At 43.4% G+C, this 26,248-nt stretch overlaps 1 protein-coding gene and 1 long non-coding RNA gene across 10 annotated transcripts in view; one reads left to right on the top strand and one right to left on the bottom strand.

Annotated features, from left to right (window-relative positions):
• The window catches only part of LOC119567087, a 110,012-nt gene extending 103,439 nt beyond the window's left edge, over nt 1-6,573 (top strand). The window contains exons 3-5 of one of the 3 annotated variants that reach the window (XR_006283785.1): nt 1,729-1,963; nt 3,434-3,486; nt 3,597-6,573. This is a non-coding gene — a long non-coding RNA (uncharacterized LOC119567087). Of the gene's footprint in view, nt 1-1,728 lie in introns of all 3 variants that reach the window. The other 2 variants (XR_006283784.1, XR_006283783.1) reach the window with 2 other exon arrangements.
• FGF13 (fibroblast growth factor 13) overlaps nt 1-26,248 on the bottom strand; it is a 336,830-nt gene that overhangs the window by 9,613 nt on the left and 300,969 nt on the right. The gene's annotated exons all lie outside the window — the stretch shown is intronic.

The raw sequence follows: 26,248 nt of genomic DNA, 5'->3' as shown, positions 1-26,248 counted from the left end.
TGTTTCCTTCTCCCAACAATGAGACAAAAGCTTAAGTCAAAAATCTGATGCAGAAACATCACTGATAACCTACAAAAGTTCACAAACTTCCAGACGTCAGTGTGTACTGATGAGACAAATATTCCCTTTGTTAACCACACATTTAGTTACCAGTGAGGGTGACAGAAAGTTTCTTGCTGTTATCCAAGGAGTAGCATCTCAAAAAGTCTCTAGAAATTGTGGAATGAAGCATGCACAAGGGAAATCTAAAAGTTGTAGATATGATAGAATTTGTCTCTTTCCGACAGTAACAAACTGAGGCCCCAGTCCAGCCCTTACTCATATGAGTGATCCTACTGATGATTTATCCATGCAAAGAAGTGTTGCAGGATTAGATCTTGAGATTTAACTTAGTATATGTGTGGATGATAATAATAATAATCCATTTTTTTCTTTCAGCTTTCCTGGAAGGAAGCCCACAGCAGAATGTGAAAATATTTTACATTCATGAATTGTGTATTTATAAATGCCTAGGATAAAAACAAAAAAGAGAGTTGTGTGATAGTCACCTGGTTTGCCGAGAAGTTAATAGCATATAGGGCAATATATATGCAAAAATATTTTGTACCAAATAAAAAGACAAAATAGCTTTAAGGAAACTGATTAATTCCGGTCACAACTCAGACTTGCTTTAGTAAGCAAGAAGATAAATTGTCAGGAACTTCTGCTTGGTTTTGATCTAATCAGCTGAACTCCTGAAATGTTCTTGCATAAAAAGAATTACATCTGCATTCAAAATATATATCTATGGACAATAAAAAAGAAGGAATCTAATATGATCATTTGGTATAAAGACTTCAGTAGTATGAAGTTGGAATGGCCACATTATTCCAAGCAGATAACTGAACAGATTACCAAGGGAGAGAAAAGTAATAACTAATTACTTATAGAAAAATCAAAAATGATTTTTCCGCAATACCAAATTCTAAGGTCCAGTTTTTGAATACCTACCTGATGTGGAAGTTACTATACCAATGCAAAGCTGGAAATCTTCCTGTTCTAATGGTGTAAAAGCTCCTGCTTCTAGCCCAGACACCTGGGGTATCAGACCTTGAACCCAATAATTGATCCAGGATTTAAATATTAACCATCCTGATCCTCAACCAAGGATAATTTGAGGGATAGGGAATCCCACCCACATACGGGGAGCAGAAGGGAACCTCCCCTTTTTTAAGGTGGCTGTTTAAAGCTATTCAAATCTTTGTCATAGTATACTAGATCGCAGCTGAGATGGGTTAGTAGGCAGACTACAAATGAGTTTATCAAAGATGTATGATATATGGAATTTATCCCATGGCTGTCATCACCATGTGTTTTGTGTTAGTCCCACCTGCAGAGGAACTAACCCAACAAATTAAGGAGTAAAAAATGTGGATCATTCAAAATCTAACCGTCTCAAAGTTGGTATTTATTAAGCAAACCTGGGCTGTAATTGCATGATAATATTCCACGGAGCAGTTCATCAGAATGGTCAGAAATTGGATTCAAAAGGATGCAATGGCATGGACACAAATGATTCAGATATACTAATTCAGACGAATGGATCAGGAAATGCTCTTAAATGTGGGGTGCATAATTACCGATTCCATGAGAACAACAATGTGGTATCTTTATGGGATGTAGCCTTTATTTTATCCACTTTAAACAAAATCCCAACTTTTCATTTCTCTGTTTCCCAATTTCTTTCAGCACGTTGATGCAAACTAGGATTTCATTCTATCATCGTGAATTTCCGAAGGACTCCTTTCAAGCTACACTGCTGCTACTTTGGCGATTTTTCTGCACCAGCAGTTCCGCCTTTTATTAACAGAGATGGATTTTCTTCATCTTTGGCATGTGGCCTTCCAGAGTGTATCCTCTGCATCATCACCCAGTAGCGTGTGAAATATCAACAGCACAAAATGTGAAGACTTCAACTTGCAAGGTATCAGAAATAACAATAGCTTCTGGATCATCAGCATGAAAAAAACTCTGTGAAGAAATTTCTATACTCTATGAAGCCAACATGGACCTGTTAGCTACAGGGATAGAAGCTCCTTCTTTAAAAGAATTTGGTCTCAATCAAGACTGCAGGTATAGCTAGGTCCCAATCCTCCAAAGACTTGTGCGCTCTGCTTAATTTTACCTACTGTAAGTTGCCCAAGTGATTTCAGTGCAGCTACTCGTAGTGCATGAAGTTAAGTATGTGTGTCAGTCTTTGCAGGTTTGGGGCCATAGAGGGATTTCCTAACTGACCCTATAGTGATACCCACTGAAAACCAGCAGAGTGTGGCTGGCTGTGTTGTTTTCACAAGACATCAGGAATAACACTGCAAATGTGAACTTGACTAAGTGTCATGCAAAACATTAAATGAAATGGTAAAACTCCCATTGATTTCATGGGAGCAGAGATAGGCCTATACCGAGCACTGCTGCAAATCCCATTCTTAAAATACAGTGTGCAATTCTACTGTCCTTGTTATAGGAAAGGCTTAGTTGCTAAGACTGAAAAAGTGTAGTGGGAAGTAACCAAAATGATGCAGGGGATGGATTGTAAGAAAAGATGAGAGAGATTTCGCCTCTGCTGGTCAGAAGAAAAAAAGGAACGTCCTAGAGCTCTGTAAGAAGTGTGTACTGGAGATATCTGAAACGACCTACAATATTTAATTAATAAATAAGCAGCAATTGGGCACAGAAGTAATTTAGGCAGCATGTCTTTACAGGGCATTCTTTCATAGCATGAGGATCTTTTTTATTTGCATAATAAACATCCAGTAATAGTGGGATATGCAGAAAACTGCAAACAAAGCAATAAATCAGAGTACGTAAATCCATTCAAGTGTGGTTGGGGAAAGGGAAAAATGTGTTGTCAGAGCTATGAACTATATATCTGTGCTCCAGCAGTGAGATTTCATGGTTTTGTTAGGTATCTTTGGATCTATAAGAAAGCCCTGGTAATTATTTACTTGACAGTGTTCCTTTGTACAAAGTCAAATATTCAATCAACCCGCTCCCCCGCCCCCAATAAAATAAAAATTCAGAGGGTGAGCTGAAACAGAAAGTATATTAATCAAAATGCAGAGCTTTGCACAGCTCTAAGAATCCTGAAATCTTTTTCCAGCCTTGCCTCTGACTCACCTGTGAAAATTTGGGCAAGTAACTTTGGGCCAGATTTTTAACGGTATTTAGGCTCTCAACTCCCATTGATTTCACTGGGAGCTGGGCACCTAACTACCTTTAACAATCTTGCCCTTCACCTCGTTGCGTGTCTTACTGCATCTGTGAAATGGGTATAATAATAATAATTTTCTCAAAGGAATGTCATGAGGCTTAATTTATGTTTGTAAGCAGCTTTGAAATTTATCCATGATAGATACTTCACATGTCCTGTTGTTGTTGTTCCATTGTCTTTCAGTTTATTCCTCACCTTGAAATGTGTTGATTTATGAAAGCCCTGCCTAATTGGAGGTGAGCGAATTAGCATATAATACATGAGGAAGGGAAATGCGCCTCTCATAACTGCAGAGGAAATGAATCCCATTAGAGAGGAGCCGTAATGTGATTTAAATGTTTTGCAGGATTCCCAAGAGACCACCTCTCAGATGTCAAACATGAGTCCCTTTCCTAAGCCAGAGTTGCCGTACTGCTAGTTTACTCAGCATGAGTAAGAAAGGGAGAAGATTTGTGTTACCGCTCGTATGCTTCTGCACTGGTGTGATAAAAGTAAGCATCCCCATTTCCTGGCTGAGGGAGAGTAGAGGAGAGTCCTTAACATTTCTTGAATGGTCTAGCCCCTATAAATATTTTAATGCCCTTCTAACATACACATCTCTCCTGTTTGATTTCGATGGCTTAAGGGCATAAAGATTTCCAGTCTTACTTCAAAATTGGAGTGAAAATGTAATATCCTTTTAAGATAAAAGAAAGACTCTAAAGCACTGTATGTTTTGTAAAGCTCAGGAAAGGTTCATTAAGCAACAAATGCTGGTAGTTCTGCAGTCATTTGAAGGGTATAAACACTAAAAAGAAGAAGAATTGCAGATGGTGCAAAGCATTTAGCTAAGCGCGACAGAATTATATCGGCCAAAGGAAAATGTGGGCTGAGCTAGAGAAAAAACTAAAAGCATTTGCTGCATGGTGTAATCCTGACATTGACAGGGAAAGGCTTAGCTGACCAATAGGTTTTTCCATATCTAATCTTCATGATTTCATACTTAAAATTGTAACATTACTGCTTTCAAAGGCTCTAAAGGACGTTCTTGTAAGACTCTGATGATAGATCTCCACATGGAGTAGTTATGTTTTCTGGGATTTTATCATATAGGTTAACTTTCTGGATATCTTTCCAAAATGTTAAGCCACAAGACAATCAAAGTATTCTTCTTTGTCATGGTACACTACACCAATTGAAGCCAGTGAATCTACTCATGTGAGTAGGGCGAGCAAGATCTGGCTCTCTTGGTAATCAAAAGCTGGGACTGCTGAAAAGTATGTCCTCCATATGGAAAGTTTAAAATTACTATGAAATCAGGTGGACATGTGGGATCAAATAGAACTATAGAGCTGGAAGGGACCTCAAAAGGTCAGCTAGTCCAGCCCCCTGCATTGAAACAAGACCAAGTAAAGCTAGGTCGTTTTCGAGAGGCATTTGTCCAACCTGCTGTTAAAAACTTCCGATGGCGGGGATTCCACAGCCACTATTGGAAGCCTATTCCAGAATTTAACTGTCCTCATAGTTGGTTTTCCTAACCTAAATCTTCCTTGCTGCAGATTAAGCCCATCACTTCTTGTCCTACCTTCAGCAGACATGGAGAACAACTGATCACCACTCTCTTTATAACGGCCCTGAACATATTGGAAGACTGTTACCAGGTCCCTCCTGCGTCTTCTTTTTTCGTAACTAAACATGCCCAGGGTTTTTTTAACCTTCCCTAATAGGTCAGGTTTTTAAAACCTTTTATCCTTTTTGTTGCTCTTCTCTGGACTCTCTTCAATTTGTCCACCTCTCTCCTAAAGCGTGGCATCCAGCTGAGGCCTCATGAATACACAGCAGAAGATCTACAGATCATCTTGAGAAAAACATGCCCTTGATATAGCAGGCTGGAAGCAATCCAGACTGCAATGACTGCTGAAGTTGCTTATCCTCTCCTAGTTCCAAACGTTTCGTGCAGGGGATATGGAATACGACATAGCGCTCATCAATTCCTTTCTAACCCGAGAGCATGAAAAGAACTCCAAAGTGGTGGGATGGGGGAATGTGGCTTTCTTGAAGCAACATACTCCAGTTATAGGTTAAAAACTTTTCTTCCTTTGGGAATTATCTCTGCTGTCCTCCTTTCTTAGGAGATCATCTAGCAGAAACCACCCCACAGAGGGCTAAGCAGCATTAAATGAAGACAGCAAATTGCTCTCCTGAACTGGGCATCCAGTCTGCCTTCTGAATAGTGCAGAGTAATACTAATAGAGTTTAACTGGTGACCCAGTACCCTTTCTTTTTGTATTATCAGAGAGAGCAAATAGGAGCACCTGACTTTCCTTCTCTGTGCCATTCTTTCTCTATCACTTCTATCTTGGCTCTTCTTATTCATCTCCCCTCAAAACTAAGCATACTAATTGTTTTAGGTCTGTCCTCATATGGAAGATTCTGTGTACCTCAGAGTGTTTTCATTGCCTGTCACTGAACCCTTTCCATTCTTTCTGTATCTTTTAGAGCACCAGCCACAAAGTTCATGAAGAGTGTGTACCATCCCTTCATAACGGGGTTATAATACGTTCACAGTCATTCTCTGTCACTTTCTTATGCCCATATTACATTGTTTGCTTTCTTGCCGCATACTGATCATTTATAGAAAGGTTGATATCTTTTAAGGTGTGCGTGTCTCACTAATAAATATATTTCAGTTTTATGGTATTTCTGATCTTTTGATCAGTCCATGTGCCAAACCAAAGAGATTAAAGACTCCAAAGGCAAATGAAAGAGTCTTTATCAAGCTGGCACAGAAAACTGAGCGAATGCTTTATAACCTAAATATTATCCTGCCACAAGTTGCAATCAGATTCCAAGCAGTGTAAAATTGAAATCCTTTTGCTGTCAAATCGCTAAAACACACATTTTTTGCACAGTCCTTCTAAAACGTTCCACAGATTTAAATTAAAATGAAATGCAAGTTGGAAACACCCATATCTAACAAAGTCTGCTCCCAGTTAACCACATAGACAAGCCCCATTCATTTCAAGGGGACGTGCGTATGTGTTTAGCTGGGAGCAGAGTTTGGTGCAGGATTCCTGTGCAAACACTACAGCCCCCTTAGACAAGTGTTAGCTGTTCTAATGGTCAAGGTGATCAGGGATAGAGAATGTGAACTTCGTCCCACTTTGCTAATTCAGATCGCATGAACCCCAAAAGGAGTTAGAGCCTTTTGGACTGTAAACTCCTTGGGACAGAAGCTATTTACTGTGCGCTTGTACAGCATCTAGCACAATGATTCCCCATCCTAATTGGTGTTTAGGAGCCACTGGAGTCTAAATGTGAACTAATAATAAAGGTATCCCTAATTGCGCCTTGCTTTTCTTGACCAATTAAGTAGCCTTTCCTGATGGCTCTTTTTAGAGAGCTCTGTTTTGCCGCGCTAGCTGTGGCCTTTTCCTTGGGAAATGGCTTGGGGGAGATGCCATCACGGCTTTTGCTGTAGAAAGCTGTTGTGAATCAATCTGTAATTGAATGATGGGGGGAAAAACATGTTGGCCAATGAAAAGGACAATTTCTATTGCAACACTCACACGTGGGCTGGGAAGCACGTTAAGAAGCAGTCACCAAGTCTTGCTTTCAGTTTAGACCTACAGCTGCCCTTTTGGCTAAAGGCTGCAACCTCCTTTGCTTCCCCATTGGCAGCTACCACCAGTGTCCTGCAGAGTGTAATCGCTGTGTGCCAGGCTCTGCTGACACCTAGAAGGCATGGCCCAACGTAGGGTGCAGTGCGGAGCTGCACCATTGCCTCGGGGCTCTGGCAGGTACTTCGCCTTATGCCAAATTTTTGAGGGTCACCCCCCCCCCCCATTACCCCTTCCTAGCCCCTCCCTTCCCCCCGGAGCCAGGGCTGGGAGAGGGGCTGAGGCTGGGGCCACAGCTGGGCGTGGGACCGGGGCCAGGAGCTGCACCTAGGCTGGGGACAGGGCTAGGAGCTGGGGTTGTGGCTGCCCGCCCCCCCCCCGGCAGAAACATTGCCTCCTAGACCTCCCTGGAGCCCCCGGAGAGAGCGCCATGCTGGGACAGAGAGCATTCTCTTTCCCCTGCTGCCAACTCTGGACACAGCCAGGGGTGGCCATGGCCAGCAGTGAGTGCCAGACAGTGCCATAAGGGGCAAGCTTCGCTGCGGGGATTTCCAGTGTGGCTGGCTGCTCCACTGACTAGCTCGTCTCTCCCTGCTTCCTGCACACAGGCCATCCGTACTGTAGCCCTCAGTTTGCGATCCACAGTCCTGGTCGTCCTGATGAATTTCTAGCCACCAGTGCTTTGAATAGGACCTACGGTTTGTTGTTCTTCCCTAACAAAAGCTGGCTGTTGAGCCGCAATCTCCTTGATCTCTTGCTTTGCACAGCCACTTGGTGAGGGGGGCACATTAATGAGCCAGGTTAAAAATCCTGGTGCCACAATCAACCATGCCTCCTCTGGGCAGAGCCAGGTGGGAGGCAGCATGAGTGTCTTACTCGGCTGCACGACTTATGGAGGCTGTGCCCTTATTTATCCCACGATGACCTTGCAACAAGAATACGTGCCCTGGAGACACTGAGACGTTACTATGTTCCTACTTAATAGGGTTCCCAACAGAACTCCTCTGCAGCATACGGTTAGTACAGGCTGCAGTGTCCTGCTGGCTCACAGATTGAGAGCTAATGATCAGAACTGGTTTTTCTTCTTATATGTTATTTCTTTTAACATGGTTGCTAATTGGTGCTTAGTTTGTACCCACTTCATCTTTGTGTGTGTGGCTGCTGTGAAAGGTTACTGTTCACAGCCGTGGGCATTTACAGCCCCACCGAGATTTAGGTACCTGGCTGCTATGTTAGGCACCTAAATACACAATTCCTCAAACGCGGCATTCCCTTCCTATGTTGCCTGTGAGGCTACGGCCACCAGACATGCTCTGAGGCTTCCCAAGAGCATGCCCTGCACAAAACTGGGTGCTAAGGGGTGCCACATCTTCCCTTAAAGACCAACAGCCCAGGGGTTAGAGCACTCACCGGAGACCCAGGTTCAAATCCCGACTCTGCCCTATTTGGAGCACGGACTTGAGCCACATTTCAGGTGAGTGCTCTAATCAGTGGGCTACTGTATGGTATTCTGGGGTGGGTCCCTCTCAGTAGTGCCTGTCGACGTGAAATATTCCTGTGGCCAGATCGAGAAGAAGAATGACTGTTAGCACATTCTTCTGGGACAACCAGGTTCCACTCCCCATGAAACATCAACAGACCCCAGTTGTTGGCTGGCGGGATTGAACCTGGGACCTCTGGAGCTTCGTGCATGAGCCTCTACTGCACGAGCTAAAAGCCACATGCCTCTTTGGTGAGTCTGCTACAGCCTTAGCTCTCTCTAGCTGGGTGAGGTGCCGCTGGCGGGGGACAGGGCGCCAACCACGCAGGCAGGGGTTACACCTCCACGTAATATTTAAATCGAATCCTAGCATCCCAACTCCAAATGGGGCAGCGTGAGGCTTTAAATCTCGGTGCATGCACTGACCAGTGGGCTAATGGGTGTCAGGGGCGGTGGTAGCACCTGCTCGTCTTTCTCTTTATTTGCCAGAAAGGGCTGACCCAGCCTAGCCATTTGAGGGTTCACAGCTCTTAATCCTGCGCCTACGTCCCTTTGAGGGGTGGAGCATAGGCCCTGACTCTCTCATCAGCATTGCCTACCGGCTAGGTTAGGTGACTCCCCCCCGCACCCCTCAATCTGCTGGTTTCTTCAGCTCTCAGCTCTCCCCGTGCATGCGTAGGGATCCTGCGAGCCTAACTCAGCTGAGGAGTCCACTGGGCTGATGCTCGAGCCCGTTAGTGCAGGCAGTGCTACTCCGCCCTCTCTGCCGTTGACCGTCTCCGAGCTCACCGGGGGGTGTCAGTTTTGCTTATCCACGTGTCACAAGACGGGCAGAAAGAGCAGCTTTTAAAGACAGGGTGAACTCAGAACAGTGCCCCAGCAGTGTTGCCTGCACCTGTAATTAAATCAAGAGGGTGATTCTGGCTTAAAGAGAATCTGTTTGATCAACCCCTCGCCCGACTCGTGGGAGATGTCTGTGGAACAGCATGAATAGCTAGGGAAGGGAAGACCGAGCTAGGGAAGGGACGAAGCAGCACGCCTGTCCCCAGAGCCTTTTTCACAATGACGGTTGGAGGTGTTTACGTTGGTGTTGGGAAATCCAGCAGTGCTGCGGTTCGTGCTGTGCAGGGCTGCAGCTGTGGGTTAGTGTGCACTAAAACCAGGTCGCTCCACCGCTCTCTGTCACAACTGACAACATCATAGGAGGGCTGGGGGCCATGTTGCTTTTACACTTTCCTGGTCCTGTGCTCATCCTTGCCCATGGCACAGCTTACAACAGCCTTAGAAAAGGCTGCTCTCAGTTACACTGGCTGGGCCCAAGGGGATGCTGGGGCATCTGGGAATCAGTGTCTCATTCATAACTCCTACGCTAGTGGGCAGGAGGGGAATTGTGTGTGTGTGGGGGGGGTGGCATTGTTACAGGGATGCTGGAATGGGGGGAGGGCAGGGGACCACAGCCCTCCCACTTTTTACTGGTGGTAAGGATGAGCGATGTGGGGGAGGGGACAGGGCCTTGCGGGGAAGAGACAAAGCAGAAGCAGGGCCTTGGTAGGAAGGGGCGGTGTGGGGGGTGGGGCCTCAAAGGCAGGAGCTTGGGAAGAAGGGGTGGCACGGGGGTGAGGCCTCGGGGCAGGGTGCTGCAGGGATGGGGGGGCCACACCGCCCCCACTGTTAGGCAGCTTCTGCCATCCCTGCATCACTACACCACTGGACGTTCTCCCTGTGACGCGGTCCTCCTCTCGCCCGTTGACATTAGTGCCAGAGTCTCCCAGCAGAACAGTAGGTGGGCGGGAGAAGGATGCTTTATTATAACACCAGTAAAATGCCCTACTTTCTCTCTGCAGTCACAACAGCCACACAGTGAAAACCACCCATGCAGGAGTAAATTTGCAGTGCCCAGCATGTCCTATTACAATCCCTAAGTCCTTAAGCACATGGCTGACAATTAATCTTTTAGATTGAAAATTTGAAAGCTACTCAGGCAAGCCTGTGATGGCTGCTTCGCCTGTTCCTCGGCTAATGAGAATAACTCAGAAAATAAACTTTGAGTTTTAGCTTTGTTAACACGGATGAACACCCTCCCCGCCCATCTCCCCCGCCCAGGTGGGCACTGACGCTGCCTCGACCAAGCTACTCCTTACAGACACCCCCTTCCCTCGCTCAGCATCGACACTATCACAATACCAGGACCAATGACGACACTGTGGGCTCCGGTACTCTAAGCTAGCATTTGATGTGTTTTATGGCTGCTGAGTTAAAAGCATGTTTAAAAAAAAAATTAGCATAGCCACTGAGCTCTAGGTGCTTCCTTATAATTATAAGCAGAGGCTCAACACTTTTACCGTTGCAAAGAAAACGGCTAAAATTCAACCCAGTAACCGCTCCAGGAAAGCATTTGAATTGTTGCCTGATTTCTGAATTCAGGAGTAGCAGTTAGAACCACCACTACACGCTTTCCTTTGAGAGTAATAATAAGACCTTGCTTATCTAGCACTTTACAAAGGAGATCAGTAGCATTGCCCCCATTTTACAGATGGGGAAACTGAGGCACAGAGCAGTGACATGACTTGCCCAAGGTCACCCAACTGGCCAAGGCCTGAGCTGGGAATAGACCCCCCCCAGTCTAGTTCGCCGTCCACTACACCACGCTGCCTGTAGCCGTAAGGACAGCTGGGGTTGCATTTAAGGCCCTAGCCTGAGCATTGCTTCAAAACCTGCCTCTGCTGCAAATGTCTTATGTCATCTCAATAGAGTTGCTTTAGAAAGCAGTCCCATGCCTCAGTTTCCCCTCTGTAAAATGGTGGCGATGATCCTTTCTTCCTCCCACTGTGTGCGTGCTTTGTCTATTTAAATTGTCAACTCTTTGGGGGCAGGGACCGTGTCTTACTCTAGGGATGTAGTGCATCTAGCACAATGGGGGCCTGATCTCAGCTGGGACAGCTTGGAGCGACCGAAATACAAAGAGTTAATCACGATGATTTATTAGGAAGAAAGAGGGGCAGTAGGGGAAGAAAGTGAGAATGGGGTTATAGCCAGCCTGCTCAGGGAGACCTTTTTCTGGCCATTAGCCATTGACTTTGCTCACTGACAGTGAGTGGAAGATAAATAATACCAACGGCTGCCGGAGGAGAAATAATGCCACATTACATCAATTAGTTCCCCTCTCCCCTGTCACCGTAGCGTGCTGTCCACAAGAGAGGAAGGCCTTGCTACTTGACCTCTACATTTTATTAACGTGGATGAGTATTTATGGCGCTGTGGATTATCCAGTAGTTCAACGTTCGATATCAGCCTTTTAGGTTAGAGTCCTCAGCAAAGCTTTCTCTGCTCTCACTTCTCTGGTTCAGGCCAGCAGCGTGCTAAAATGGTCGCAGTGTTCCTGCCACACCACCACCTCTGCACTGCACGCTCTTCAGTTACTCTCCCAGAGACGTTTCAGAGGAGCAGCCGTGTTAGTCTGTATCCACAAAAAGAAAAGGAGGACTTGTGGCACCTTAGAGACTAAACAATTTATTTGAGCATAAGCTTTCGTGAGCTACAGCTCACTTCATCGGTATGCATCCGATGAAGTGAGCTGTAGCTCACGAAAGCTTATGCTCTTATAAATTTGTTAGTCTCTGAGGTGCCACAAGTCCTCCTTTTCTTTCTCCTAGAGAAGCCTCACTTATTCAGCAGCTAGCAAATGTATCTGGGATATGGCCGATCAGTGCACATCAACCGAAGTACAAATATTCAAGACAGTTTAGCCTCGGAGCATTACACACTAAAAATACAGCATCCTGCTGCTGACATACTCATTTAGGCCTTAATCCAGCCAAGCACTGAAGCATACGCTTAGCTTTAAGAATGTGGGAAGTCCCGTTGAAGTCAATGGGACTGCTCCCATTTTTAAAGTTAAGCATATGCTTCTGTGTTTGGCTGGATTAAGGCCTTAGTTTGTTCAGGACGTGGTCCACAATGTCACTCCCATTAACTTTCATGTGTTTGGATTACGCCCTTACTGTACACATATGGTGTAAAGAAATCCCATATGCAATTCTTGATTTAAGATATGAAATGTATGGTATAACTTGCTTTTAAAAAAAACAAACCCACTGCAATGACTTATGAAGCGTAAGGAAAACCAAGCAAAACATGGGAATAATTGAAACGTTACATAGCTTAAAAGGATTCGGTTTGCTCCAGATTTCCCAGATCAGCCTCCCAGGATACATTCAAAGACTGAAGAGCAAATGAAACATTTCTAGCGTGGGCGTAGCTGCTGGAATCCATTTATTCATGAATGTCAAGTATCCCTCTACAGCTTGACAATGACAGGGCATTAATGTAGGTCAAAACTATCTTCTCAGTGTGGAGCAATGATGCTCTGTGGAATTACTCCACCCTTTCTGTTCCCTAAATGAGCCAATTGAGCATTGCACTGACAGGATGCCAATGCTGCCCTGCTGTTCAGAGGAGAAGAGAGAGATTTTTCAAAACTCATTGGTAGGTGCTAACCAAGTGTGAAGCCTCTCAATGTTTTCATGAAGGTGGACATGTTTAAAAAGAACAAGAAAACTGACCAAAGTGAGACGAGAGGTAAAGTAGAACATTTATGAAAGTGCTGGTGCTGGGGGCAAATCTGAATAGAGACTGGATCAACTCTCTATCTCTACAAGTATGCCATGTAGTTGTCGCCATGTCGGTCCCAAGTTATTACTGAGACAAGGTGGGTGAGGTAATATCCTTTATTGGACCAACTTCTGTTGGTGAGAGAGACAAGCTTAGAAGGTCTTAGAAGGGAGCTAGGCTAGATAAATCTTTGTTCCCAAGTTGTACTAGAAGCTCAACAGAGCATGCTCCCTGATTTGCAAAATAGACCCCGTTTCGCTACAAAACTCTACAGGAAGGTCCAGATTCTTTTTAAGAGCAATCAAGACAAAATACTTCTCAAGCACTGTGCGTGGACAGTTTCTTTGCATGGCTATTAAGAGTCTGAAAGAGAAGTTCAATTCCTGGTCTGGAAACTACAATATTCTTCTTCTTGGGGATTTAGTCTGCCCTGGATCAATTCTTGTTCCAAACTCTGAGCATTCATTGTTGAGTCAGACAATACCATCTGGTGGCAGGCAGCCAAGCAAGAAGATGTTCTTGGTTGTCTTCAACATTTTCCCAATTTTAAGATCTAGGAGACGGGGATACGACAGGCAAATGATTGCAACTGCATGCATGGCCACTGCCTCGGTACAAGGGAAGAAAGGTAACAGAGGCTCCACTGGGATAGTGCTTGGGGTCTGCTACAGATCCCCAGGGTCCGATTTGGATTTGGATCGAGACCTCTTTAATATTTTTAATGAAACAGATACAACTGGGAATTGTGTGATTATGGGACACTGTCATTTCTGAAGTACAGATGGGAGGACAAGTGCTACTAATAATGATAGGGCCCAGGTATTCCTGCATGTGATGGTGGACAGATTTCTTCACGAAATAGTCATCAAACCAACAAGAAGGGAGGCCATTTTAGAGTTAGTATTGGTAACTAGCAAGGACCTCATAGAAGAACTGATTGTAGAGATCAGCCAGGGTTCAAGTGATCATGAGCTAACTCAGTTTAAACTAAATGGAACGATAAACAAAAAATAGGTCTGCAACTAGGGTCCTTGATTTTAAAAGAGCAAACTTGAAAAAATTAAGGGAATTAGTTAGGGAAGTGAACTGGACCTAAGAACTCAAGGATCTGAATGTGGAGGAGGCTGGGAATTACTCCAAGTCACAGTTGCAGAAGCTATCTGAAACCTGCATCCCAAGCAAGGGGGAAAAAAATTCATATGGAAGGGTTGCAGACCAAGATGGATGAGCAAGGATTTTTAATAAATCCATAAACTTGTGGGTCATACCCTGTGACTGGATAATTGTTAATATAGTGCCTATTTTTAAGAAAGGGGAACAAGCGATCTGTGAAACTACAGGCCTGTTTCCTAGTTTGACCTCAATTGTATGCAAGGTCTTAGAACAAATTTTGAAAGAGAAAGTAGTTAAGGACATAGAGGTGAACAGTAATTGGGAATAAATACAACATGGTTTTAGAAAAAGTAGATCATGCCAGACCAACCTGAGCTCCTTCTTTGAAACGATAACCTAACTTGTTTCAAAACTGAGCTTGATGAGCTTATGGAGGGGGTGGTATGTTGAGACTGCCTACAATTGCATGTAACCAGTCTGCGACTACTACTTGCATAGATCTCCCACAGCCGAAGACAGAACATTAGATGGAGAGGGCTCTGAGTTATTACAGTGAATTCTTTCCCAGGTGTCTGGCTGGTTGGTGTTGCCAACATGCTCAGGGTGTAACTGATCACCATATCTGGGGTCAGGAAGGAATTTTCCCCAAGGTCAGATTGCACTCCTTCCTCTGCAGCATGGGGCATGGGTCGCTTGCAGAGGAAATGGTGGATTCTCTGTAACTTGAAGACTTTAAATCATGATTTGAGGACTTCAGTAACTCAGCCAGATGTTACAGGTCTATTACAGAAGGAGAGGGGTGAGGTTCTGTGGCCTGTGACGAACCGTACGTCAGACTAGATGATCCTGATGATCCCTTCTGGCCTTAAAGTCTATGAGACTGAATTAAGCAATTTCTTCCAAGTGTGATGAGAGCCAGCCAAGCAAACCTCCCAGCAATTGAAACGGCAAAGAATGATCTTACGGGGTCTCCTTCCAATAAACGTGATGGTCTTTTGATTTCCTCAGGCTGATCTTCCACTGTGCTACGCCAGGAGTGAGCTGAAAAGAATACGCTATCTCGCAGGGGCCTTGGTTGCAGTAATCTAAGGGCGTGTCTCCATGTGCTGCAGTGTAACTCGGTCAACGGCAGCAGCGAGGCAGTGGCAATGCTCGCCTCTCCAGTACTTACTCAGTTCCTGCGTGAGCTTGTACAGTCTGCCATCCATCCTGCTGCAGCTTTGTTGCTATTGTTATTCAAGTTAGCCATATCAAAGCTAGCTCAGTTCGCCCTGTGATTGCAGGGTAGACATACTCTCAGAAATCAGAACACTTCTGGACGGGACAGAAGAGACAGGTGAGATGGGGCAGGGGACATTCGATGAACCCTCTTGTACCCCACCTGCCTGATGGCATCTGCAGGGAGAAGTGAATTCCTTGAGGCTGTACTGGCAGTCTCAGAAATGCCGCTCTCCAAAATGCCACGCCCAACCAGCCACACCCTTAAACACCATGAAGGCTCTGCTGTCAAACAATGGAAACATCCAAATCACTCGCTTGATATGGATGAAAATGCTTTAAACAATAGCTCGACCCAATGAAAAATGGAAACTCCTCAACACAAAAGGACACCTGAGTAGTTACGATCGGTGATACAAAGCAGCATCCTTTCCAAAAACCCGAAGGTTCTCTAACAGTGAGAGATTCATTCGAGAACACAAACAAAGGGGGGCATTTGCTCCAGCACAAGACCCTTCACATCACTTATACGCCACGTTTAAGTGAGGCGGATAGTGTTTGCATTGGGTTGAATTTAATACTCAGTGGACAATTGGTAAAAGGAAGGAAACCTCTTTAGTCACAGCTAGTTATACCTAATAATTTCCCCCTAATCTCCATCCTCAGAATCTTAATTAATGTATTATTATTAGATGATGATTTTATTTCTTGTGATAGAGTGTCTAGAGGCCCCCAATGAGATCAGGGCCCCTCTGTGCTTTGCTCTGTACAAACACATAGTGAGAGAGAGGCCCGGAACTTACCATCTATACAAACAAGACAAACAAATGAAGTGCCATTATCTACGTTTTAAAGAGGGGAAACTGAGGCACGGAGGGATTATGTGAGTTGCCTGAGGTCACATAGAAAGTCTGTGGCAGAGTTTGGAATTGAAGCCAGCTCTCCCAAGCCTCCTAACCACTACGGCAACCTCACTCTTTTAAGGAAATTAACCAACAATATAGTTTCTTAATCAGTAACAAAAGAAGAAATCCTATAGATTTTTATTCCATCTTTTCTTTTTTTTAAGGCCTTTTTTTCCACGTGGCTTTAAAATGTTTGATGTGCTTCCTGAAAGCAAATGTTCTGAATGGGCAGAGAGCCCGTCACTGAGAGTCATTTGGCTCAAACAGATAAGCGTCTCTATTATTTTAAGCTTTCTAATTCTTCATAGCGCCACTTCGAGTAGTAACATCTTAGCGGGGTTTAAATTCACCTGCAACTGAAAGAGCATCCCAGGACATTTAGACAGCAGGACTGTGGTTCCATTAGGGACTTCTTTGATCCCACCTTTTTCGATAACTGAAACAAGCAACTTGCTGGAAACTCAAAGGATAAGGGCTGTGAAAAAGGCTTAATAAAGATCTAAGAACCTGATGTTTAAAAAGAAATAAACTAGCGTTACTTAAGATGAATTTCTAGTATTTTCATTTCACTGGGGCTGTCAACTAAGTAGACAATGGGAATCACTTGCCTTTTATACCAATGGTAAAACTAAAAGAAAAGAGATGGCATGGCGTATTCAGGGAGGCTTGGTGACTGGGTTAGCTCCATGGAGAGTTTATGGTTTACTTACTCCTGGGGGAATTCTGTGCCTATAAATTCTGGACACAATATTTTAAAATTCTGCCTATTTTATCTGTTAAAATAATATTTTATAATGAAGCCAGTTTCAATTATTTTGGTAATTTACTTCAAAATACCGGTCAGCAACTATGTCTGCAACAATACAGACACAGACAAAAATTCCCCCAGGAGTAGAGAAATTAAAGAAACCGCTGTGACAACTCAGTTTCTCTACCCCCCTCACCCACAGAGCCCAGCCGCACCCCTGCCCAGATACCCACCCCTCCATCCGCAGAGCCCAGCCATGGGGCACCCCCCTCAGCCCATTCACCCCCAGCTGCGGGCCCCCCACCCAGACACTCACACCCCTTCCTCCCCGCAGAGTCCAGTTACAACCTGGCCAGTATTTGACCAGCCTGGTCGGGTTTTTTATGGATTTGCCAGTTGCCAGAGAAATAATTTAATCTGCTAGGTGTTTTTACGTGGTCTAAAGATTTGCATTATTATCACAACACACTGCGCTATGTAATGTTACAAGTTTGTGTGTCCAGCTAAAGATGCTGCAGTGTTCCCACTTCCGCAGCTTAAGGCATAACAGATCGAACCTGTTGAAAGTACAGCAGCTGCCTCCCCACCAACGGATGTCCCAGAAGCACCTGCCGCTATCAAAGAACAGATGCCCCGGCCTGCTCCCATCAAAGCCAACGGGAGTTTGGCACAATGACCCTCAGCTCTCTGTGGCATCAGATCTGACAGATGATATTGAACGAAAAATTAAAATAAATTACCGTCCCTCAGTTACATCTGAGCCCCCTCCCTTTGTGCTTTGCAATATTAACAGCACTTCCTTTGGTGGAAAGGCCCCAATCTTTCAATTCTTACTTGGGCATCACTCCTGTTAACTAAATCCCATAGATTGCTTTCAAAATCCCAACCTTGTGGTTTAAGTGAGACATAATATCTTTTAAACAATCCATTTGAATCATCATTCCTGCATAATATACAGAACTGTCACCTCATTTCATCTGGTTCCATTACAAGCTTCACCGTTTCTGGTTTTCGACGGTAAGCACGCATCTTCTATCATTCACTTGGCAGTGGAAGAAAAAAGATTGGCTTTGCGTTTTCTTTCTGTTGCAAAATATCTATTGCAGTGACATCAGAAACTTCGCTTTTTTAATTACCTGTTGCCGTACCGCTCAACTCAGAGACTGCATTTTCAGGGACAGAGTGTCGAAACTTCAGAGGCAGTGTAATGATACTTTGGGCACTGAATCTGCATGTATAAATATAACCACAGGTTTCAACACAACAGCATAATCAGATCTAATTAGATTCTGTGAGCATTTGACATCAGGCAGCTCGTTCTTTCCCAGATTTCAGTGACACCAGTTTGGGCGCTGCATATGTGGAGAGAGTGGCCAGACAAAATGGTGACAGGTATGACATCTACTGTGAGTGTAAATAAAACGACACTTAGGGAGATTCAGTAAATCAGAAGTCAGTCAGATCAGAATCTGGTCCAGCATCAATGAAACCTGAAGTAATATTGTTATTATTCAAGCGCTTAGAGGCTCAACCAACGACAGGGTCCCATCATGCTATGCACTGTACACCCACGCAGAAAAAGATAATCCCTGCCCTGAAGAGTTTACAATCCAGATAGACAGGATGGGCAAATTACAGTCAGGGAACTGAGACACACAGAGAGCAGGGGCACTCAAAGAATATAAACTGTAAACTATTTTAAAAAATATATTTCCCCCTAGATTTTGCAAAACCAATACCTGGTTTTGAATGACTTTTTTGCAATTCAACACGAGCTGGTTAAAGCATTTACATAAGAATACAAAAATGCAACACATTATCACTGCAGGAAGCACTTAAAACTAAAGATAATTATATAGTAGGGAAACGATTTCAAAGGACTCAAACAAAATAACAACTAATTCTAGAGAGTCACCCTTTGAGATGATGATTCTTCTCTGCCACTGCTCTCCCTCACTAAAAAAACCCCTCTCTTTACAATTATATGCACATTATAAATTCCTACTTTGTTCTTTTACCATCAAGCTCCTACAGCTGCTGCTGAAAATTTGCATTTTCTGAGAGTTTAACTAGACAGCGCTGAGGGGCTGGCTCTCCAAAATATTCACATTGCAAACGGAGGTAAAATATACCATCATTGTTCTTGAATATCATTGTCTCTTTGCTCTTCCCTTACCAATCATGCCTCCACCCATCTCTCTCTCGGTTTTAAATGCCTTTGGACGCACCATTTATATCCAGGGAAGTGTCACTCACTTGTATAGCAGGATCATATTAAATCTTGGGGGGAAAGCATCCACAGCAAATTACATGGCATGAGAGTACCAGGAAGTAGTGTGTTTAATGAGCAGAGTTTACATTCAGATTACACTCACTTGATGGTCACAGATACAGGCTGAAATTGTCAAAGTCTAAGGGAACTGGATACTCCATTCCCATTCAAAATTAACAGGAATTAGGCCATCAGCTAGCTCTGGGGGGCTTTGTAAAGCTCAGCCACATAATACAGAGTATGAAGTAGTATACAGCATACATTTCAAACACTCCATATAAATTGCATCCAAAGCAACTGCTTCTTTCATCATGGGGCTGGGATCTTTAGAACCACAGCATAGTCCTCTACCACCTGCGTTAGTGGGGTAACTGGTAGCATGTGGACCTGACACTAGAGGGGGATGTAGACACACACACTTCACCAGTGGGTGTCTCAGCAATTTGCTAGACAGCAAAGGTATGATGAGACTCAGAAATCCTGGGTTCAACTCCAGGTCTGACCTGGTATGGGTGTTACTATGTTCTCGAAAAGCTTTACAAATATGAATGAAACCTCATGAGGTCACTGTGAAATAGGTGTGCCTACAGCAGTAGGAAATCACAATAGTCCTTAAAGGTGCTACTTTTTAAAGTAAGCTGGTAGCCTCATCAAAGCCTCTCTTAGATGAAATACATGGAGCCTTCCTGTATCCAGAGTCTACCAAACACCTGCCTATGCCAAAGTGTCTGACATTTACAAGGCTCTGTCTAGACTGGGAAATAATTATGCAGAAAATGAGATGCTCCGTCTTCCAGACAGAACCTATTGCTCATGCACTGCTGCCACCACAAACACCTCAGAATAATTTTTTAAACGACAGTCCAAATTCTGACTTCAGGTGTCGGAGCATCCGATTCTGACCCTTCGAAGGGACTCGCCTGTGCCTTTCTGGGGGCAGGATTTTTGCCTTAGGAGGTTTAGCATGGTCTAATGCCAGAGCTGAGTTCTAATGCCAGCACTGCCACTGATTCAGCTTGTGGCCTTTGTCAAGTTACTTAGTCAATGATCTGATTTATTAGAGACTCAGCTTTGCAGATGCTCTGATCAGCAGGCCAATCCCAATTTTCTCCTCTGTAAAATGGGAGTGATAATTACTGTAAGGGTTAATGTATGCACTACATTGTGAACATGTAAAGTACTAGATAACATCTGAATATAATCACTATTTACATACAGCAGATGGTTGAACCATATATATATATTTCACAATTAAAGAAAGGAATGCTTTAAATTTCTGTACTGTGCTTAAAATTCTTTCCCCCCGCGTTTATAAAACATTAATTTGTATTTTTTATTTTACTATTTATTTTTGTTTTAAATCAAACTATATATATATATATACACACACACACACACACTTTTTTTTTCCTTTGGAGAAATTCGCTCTCTTCATCTCCATTACCAGTTGCAAAAAATAATGCCAGGCAAGAATACATAGGGATGAATTATTTCTTCATGTAGATTGTATCATGATAGCCTGCAATCAAATGGTATATTGGGTCATTATGCAATGTTTTAATATGATCCATCCAAAATACAAGTATTTATAATTCAGTGGTTTACTAATAATTCTATTTTCTCAACACAGACCCAGATACAAAGTACAGCAGGTCTGAAAATCTCTAGGTTTAGCTTTTCACAGAAAAGAAAAGTAAAAAAAAAGCACTTTGGAATTGATTAGTTTTTAAAGACTTTTCACAGCATCAGAGACCAGGATAATGGAATTGAATCTAACAGAAAGAAGCTAAATTATTTATCCCAGACTAATTTCCCAGGCTAGATGAATGATAGTGAAGAATCTGGCTAGGTTAGAGAACTGTCTGCATATAATACCTTTAAAATCATGCAGACAGTACTTTGTATTCTTAACGTCTTTGAAGTCATGTCCAGACCGAATAAAACAGCCCAAAAAACTACCAATAAACATAAAATTTAATACATTATTTCAAGAAGTGGAGATTATCTGATAACAATGATGGGGGAATAACATTATGCAATTTACACCTCATCCTTCCAGGTTTGACTGTCACAAAGGATGGAATGTCACCCTACATAGATTTTGACCTTCTCAAAGGATGGAGTGTCACCCTACGTAGATTTTCCCCTATGTTTCAGATATGGGTGTTGGGAAGTCCCTTCTATTTCACAACAGGCCTCAGTGATCTCATGGGACCATAGGAGTGGTCATGCTCAATCAGGCTCTTGGTCCAGCTGGTCTGGTAGCCTCCCCACAGCAGTGGCCAGTATCTGACACTTAGCAGCACCCCTAATGCTGCAAAGATTCCTTCCTGATCCCCACGTACTTGCTCCCAAAAACTAAACGTGTGACTTTCCTTCTATCCTTCTAGCTCATCCTTTTAGCTTACTGATTAATTCTTGCACAATTATCCAGGCCTTTAAAAAACCCTACAAAATTATTTGTCTTGATGACTTCCTTACAGCAATGAATTTCACAGGGTGACTGCACATTGCATACAGAAGCAGTTCCTTGTATCTATTCTAGCAGCACTGCCCTTCAATTTCAACAGTGACCCCTTGTTTGCATATTATGAGACAGGGTACAGAGTAGAGGAGCCGTCAGTTTTTATTATGCCCTTCATAATTTGTAATCCTTCAGTCAAGAACCTTGTATCTCTGTATAGAATAATAAGTATTGCTTTTCATCATCAAAGCCCTTTTCAACATTGTTATTATTATTCATCTTATGATATAGGAGTGGCCACAGTGTGCTAAGCACGTTCCAGACATTCAAGAAGGGACTGTGTCTGCCCCAAGGAAGTCATAATCTAGGGATACACACACAAATACATAGAGGTTAGGGAAAGGGGAGCAAGAAATGGAAAAATGTTATACAAGTAAACTTGTTTCACTATAGGCAGTACAGTAGAAGGGGCCTTTAAGAGGGACTGTGGGAAATTTTCAAAAACATCTAATTGACTTAGGAGCTGAAGTACCATTTTCAGCCGTGACTTGGTGTCAGGGTTCCCTCCCCACTCTGAGCTCTAGGGTACAGACGTGGGGACCTGCAGGAAAGACCCCCCTAAGCTTATTCCTACCAGCTTTGGTTAAAAACTCCCCAGGCACAAATTCTCCCTTGTACCTTGGGTTGAAGTAACGCTGCCACCACCAAGTGATTTAACAAAGAACCAGGGAAAAGGACCACTTGGCGTTCCTCTTCCCCCAGCAATCCCCCCAAGCCCTTACACCCCCTTTCCTGGGGAGGCTTGAGAATAATATCCTAACCATTGGTTACAAAATGATCAAATACCCAAACCCCTGGGTCTTGGAACAATGGAAAAATCAGTCAGGTTCTTAAAAGAAGGATTTTATTGAAAGAAAAGGTAAAAGAATCCCCTCTGTAAAATCAGGATGGTAAATACTTTTCAGGGTAATCAGATTCAAAACACAGAGGATTCCCCTCTAGGCAAAACTTTAAAGTTAGAAAAAACCGGGATAAACCTCCCTCTAGCAAAGGGAAAATTCACAAGTTGAAAACAAAAAGGTAATCTAACACACCTTGCCTTATTTACTAACTATTTTTGTAAGATCAGAGACTTGTACAGGATGGTTTACAGGAGAAGTTTTTTTGACCTGATGCTTCTCTGCTTTCCCCAGAGAACACACCAACAAAGCCTTCCCCCACCCCCCAAGTTTTGAAAGTATCTTCTTTCCCCATTGCCAACCAGGTTATCTGAGCTTCTTAAACCCTTACAGGTAAGGAGGAATTCTAGGCTACCCTTAGCTGTATGGTTATGACACTTGGACACACAGGTGCATCTGCAAATTTTACCCTAATTGATTTAGGACTCTAAATACCTTAGAAAATGGGACTTAGGCTATTCCATCACTTAGACATTTTGGAAAATGTTGCCCATTATCAACCCCTCATTACAATCCTTGGTGTAGCTACCGTAAATAGCCTTAACCTATTTTATGGAAGAGGAACCTGAAGCAGAGAGGTTAAGTGTTTTGCCCAAAGCCAAAGCGGGAGTTATTTCCCCAAATGGACTAGAACCCAAGAATTTCTCTTTGCTAGTCTTGTGCTTAGTCTGCTGAACACAGTCTTTACTTTCCGCCTTTCAGCTTTGTGAAGCATCCTTGCACAAGGAGGCAGACTAAAAAGGTGTGTCACGAGAGCTCTTCCCGTCATTCTTTTTGTATCCCTCAATCGAATCCCCTTTTCACGTCTCATTTACAGACTAAAATATCCCAGTCCTTGTAGTCTCATCATATGCACGCATGCCCAGTCACGTCACGAAGAATTTTTGTCATCTTTTTCTAGACCTCTTCATGCTTTATGCTTGTTGGTGAAGGAGACAAGCTTTCGAGCCACGCAGAGCTCTTCTGAAGCTCAAAAGCTTGTCTCTTTCATTGACAGAAGTTGGTCCAATAAAAGATGATTACCTCACTCACCTTGTCGCTCTAATAGAAAAACTGAACAGTCTGTGGCTATTGATCAAAAGCAAGAGGGTATATGTAATATTTTAAACAGCATCCCTTTTAAGAGATCTACAACTGGGCGTAACAACTGAGTTGCCAAGAGAAAAGCACTGAGTACTTACTGTTCTACTCACAGTTTACACAGGAGCTGTATATGTTGTGAGCACCTGTATAAAGTCTAAGCTTTCCCTGCAAAGGACTTTTTGTTATACGTGTGTGCCATGCCCATTATGATCATCTGTCAGGACTTTAGGAAATAATAAATCATCATCATCATCAACAGCTGTACAATTAAGAAATGGGTTGTACAATGTATATATATTGAAAATACAGCATTGAAAGAGTTACTACCCAAGTAGCTTAACCGATTCCTTTTAAAAAATCCTAACTTCTCTTTGTTATATTGTAAAGCAAAACACTCTGGCATTCCGCACCCTGGCACATTCCAAGATCTTGAGAATTCTTTTATGCATCAGTGACACAATTCCATCAATCACTAATTTGTGAACATGCTGTGGACTTTTTATTCTCTGAAATGTTATGTAATGAGACATTTATTTGTTAAATGTATGCATGTCGAATATACACTCATTTCTGTGTACATTGCAATTTTTTTGTTTACATCTGCTATGTATGGAAGTTTTCCCCCCTGTTGTCCCAATATTGCTTACTACATGCAAAAACTTAGCATTATTGTTTAACAAGAAATCCAATCAATCAATCTATCTGGGATGCTTGAGCATGATTGCTACTATTTTAAGCAATACTGAAAAGTGCCTTGGTACCCAAAATAGCAATCATAAGTAGAGAACACCCCATGTATAAAATACTAACCAATAATTTCATAGCTCTATTTTATTTTGCATTTGACCCTGGATCTATTAATAATTTTCTAATAAAATTATAGTTTCAACTAAAATATACATATCCCATAGCTCTAGAATCTGAAGAACAAAGAAAAGGACTGATCCTGCAGTCCTTATTCAGGCAAAGCTCACAATGAATTCTCTCTTCAATTATTATGAATACAGCTCCAGTTCACATGTTCCCAAAGAGTAAATATTAGCCTGATACACAATTAGGAGAATATGAATCCAACTACCATCAAGATATTTAGGTCCAAGTTTAGAGTCACCATAAAATTGTTAGTGTCTGATGAGGAATGTCCTGCAGAGTCAAAATAATTTTCAGAGGAAAGGGAATCTTTTGAGTTCCTGCTAAACTCCATATACTGCTCTGCTTTATGCTCTCCTACCTTCTAAATCACTGTCCATCTGCCTGAGGACTGGATGGGAGTTCCACCAGAGCCTATCAACAAGGCTTCCTAAGTAGAAAGGTTGCTGTTGAGTGAGGCATGACAATCTCTCCTCCCAGGGCCTCAACCTGGGCCTGAGCCAGAAATCAGAATGGACATTTGCTACAGAGCTTAGCATCATCAGGTGAAGTAGGCTACCAGAGTCTCCAGCCCGACCCCTTTCCTACGGAGCCAGAAATTTGGGAGGAGACTCTCCCCCACACAATTCCTAGCAGACACAAGAGGTGACCCCTTGGCATCCACCGAATCCGCAACGATATCAGCAGTTCCAGACTCTAGGAGCTGTTTGGTGTGGTTGAGAGATTGACATTGGAGTGGGAGACGTGGGAGGACTGGGTGGGGTAAACTTAGTAAGGAGGTCCTTCATAGCCTGGGCTGGGTGATATTAGAGCGTATGCTCCAAAAAGATCAATGGAAAAACGAGTAGGTGAACATATAACTAAAAACTAAAGATTTCTGGCCCAGAACGCATACATATAAGGATGCAGAATTGAGGCAAGCTTAATTCTGGCATTTCCTAACTTTTGAACATGTGGCTCTGCAACCTTAATAATGCTCATTTAACGTCGCTTGTGTGTGTAATTGTCTAAATTTTCAAAAAGCAAACTCCTCACTTACCCTGTCCCAGCCTCCACTCCTCCAGCTTCTTGTCCCCGTTACCCCTGCCCAGCCAGTCCCAGTATGCCCCCTGCCCCCGTCTGACTCCTCATCCACCACCTGGCCTCCAGTTGCCTCCTCCTTACCCACCCACATTCTTCATCCCCTCTGGCTCCCAGTCTCGGTCCCTCGTCCTGGTTCCTTGTCCCAGTCTCTTTGCCTAGTCAAACCCAATTCTCCCCTTGCGTCCTACCTCCTCATCAGGTCTGTCTCCCCTCCCCCACTTTCTTTCCTTTCTTACCAGCCTCGCCGATAATGTATTGACTTTAAAGAAACAATAATACAAAGGCTGCTGGGGAGTCTATATAGCTGGGGCTGGGAGGGAAACAAACCTACTGTAAATGGCAATGAGCCCTGGGTTATTTTTTCCAGAGCGGATGGGTTGGGGCAGTGGCATTACAAATGCCAACAAGACACAAAGAATCATAGAATATCAGGGTTGGAAGGGACCTCAGGAGGTCATCTAGTCCAACCCCCTGCTCAAAGCAGGACCAGTCCCCAATTTTTGCCCCAGATCCCCAAATGGCCCCCTCAAGGATTGAACTCACAACCCAAGGCCAATGCTCAAACCACTAAGCTATCCCTCCCCCCTGCAGGT

This window comes from Chelonia mydas, chromosome 9 (assembly GCF_015237465.2).
Source record: "Chelonia mydas isolate rCheMyd1 chromosome 9, rCheMyd1.pri.v2, whole genome shotgun sequence".
Taxonomy (NCBI): Eukaryota; Metazoa; Chordata; order Testudines; family Cheloniidae; genus Chelonia; species Chelonia mydas.
The sequence above is the reverse complement of the archived record's forward strand: the minus strand, read 5'-3'. Positions and strand labels throughout refer to the sequence as shown.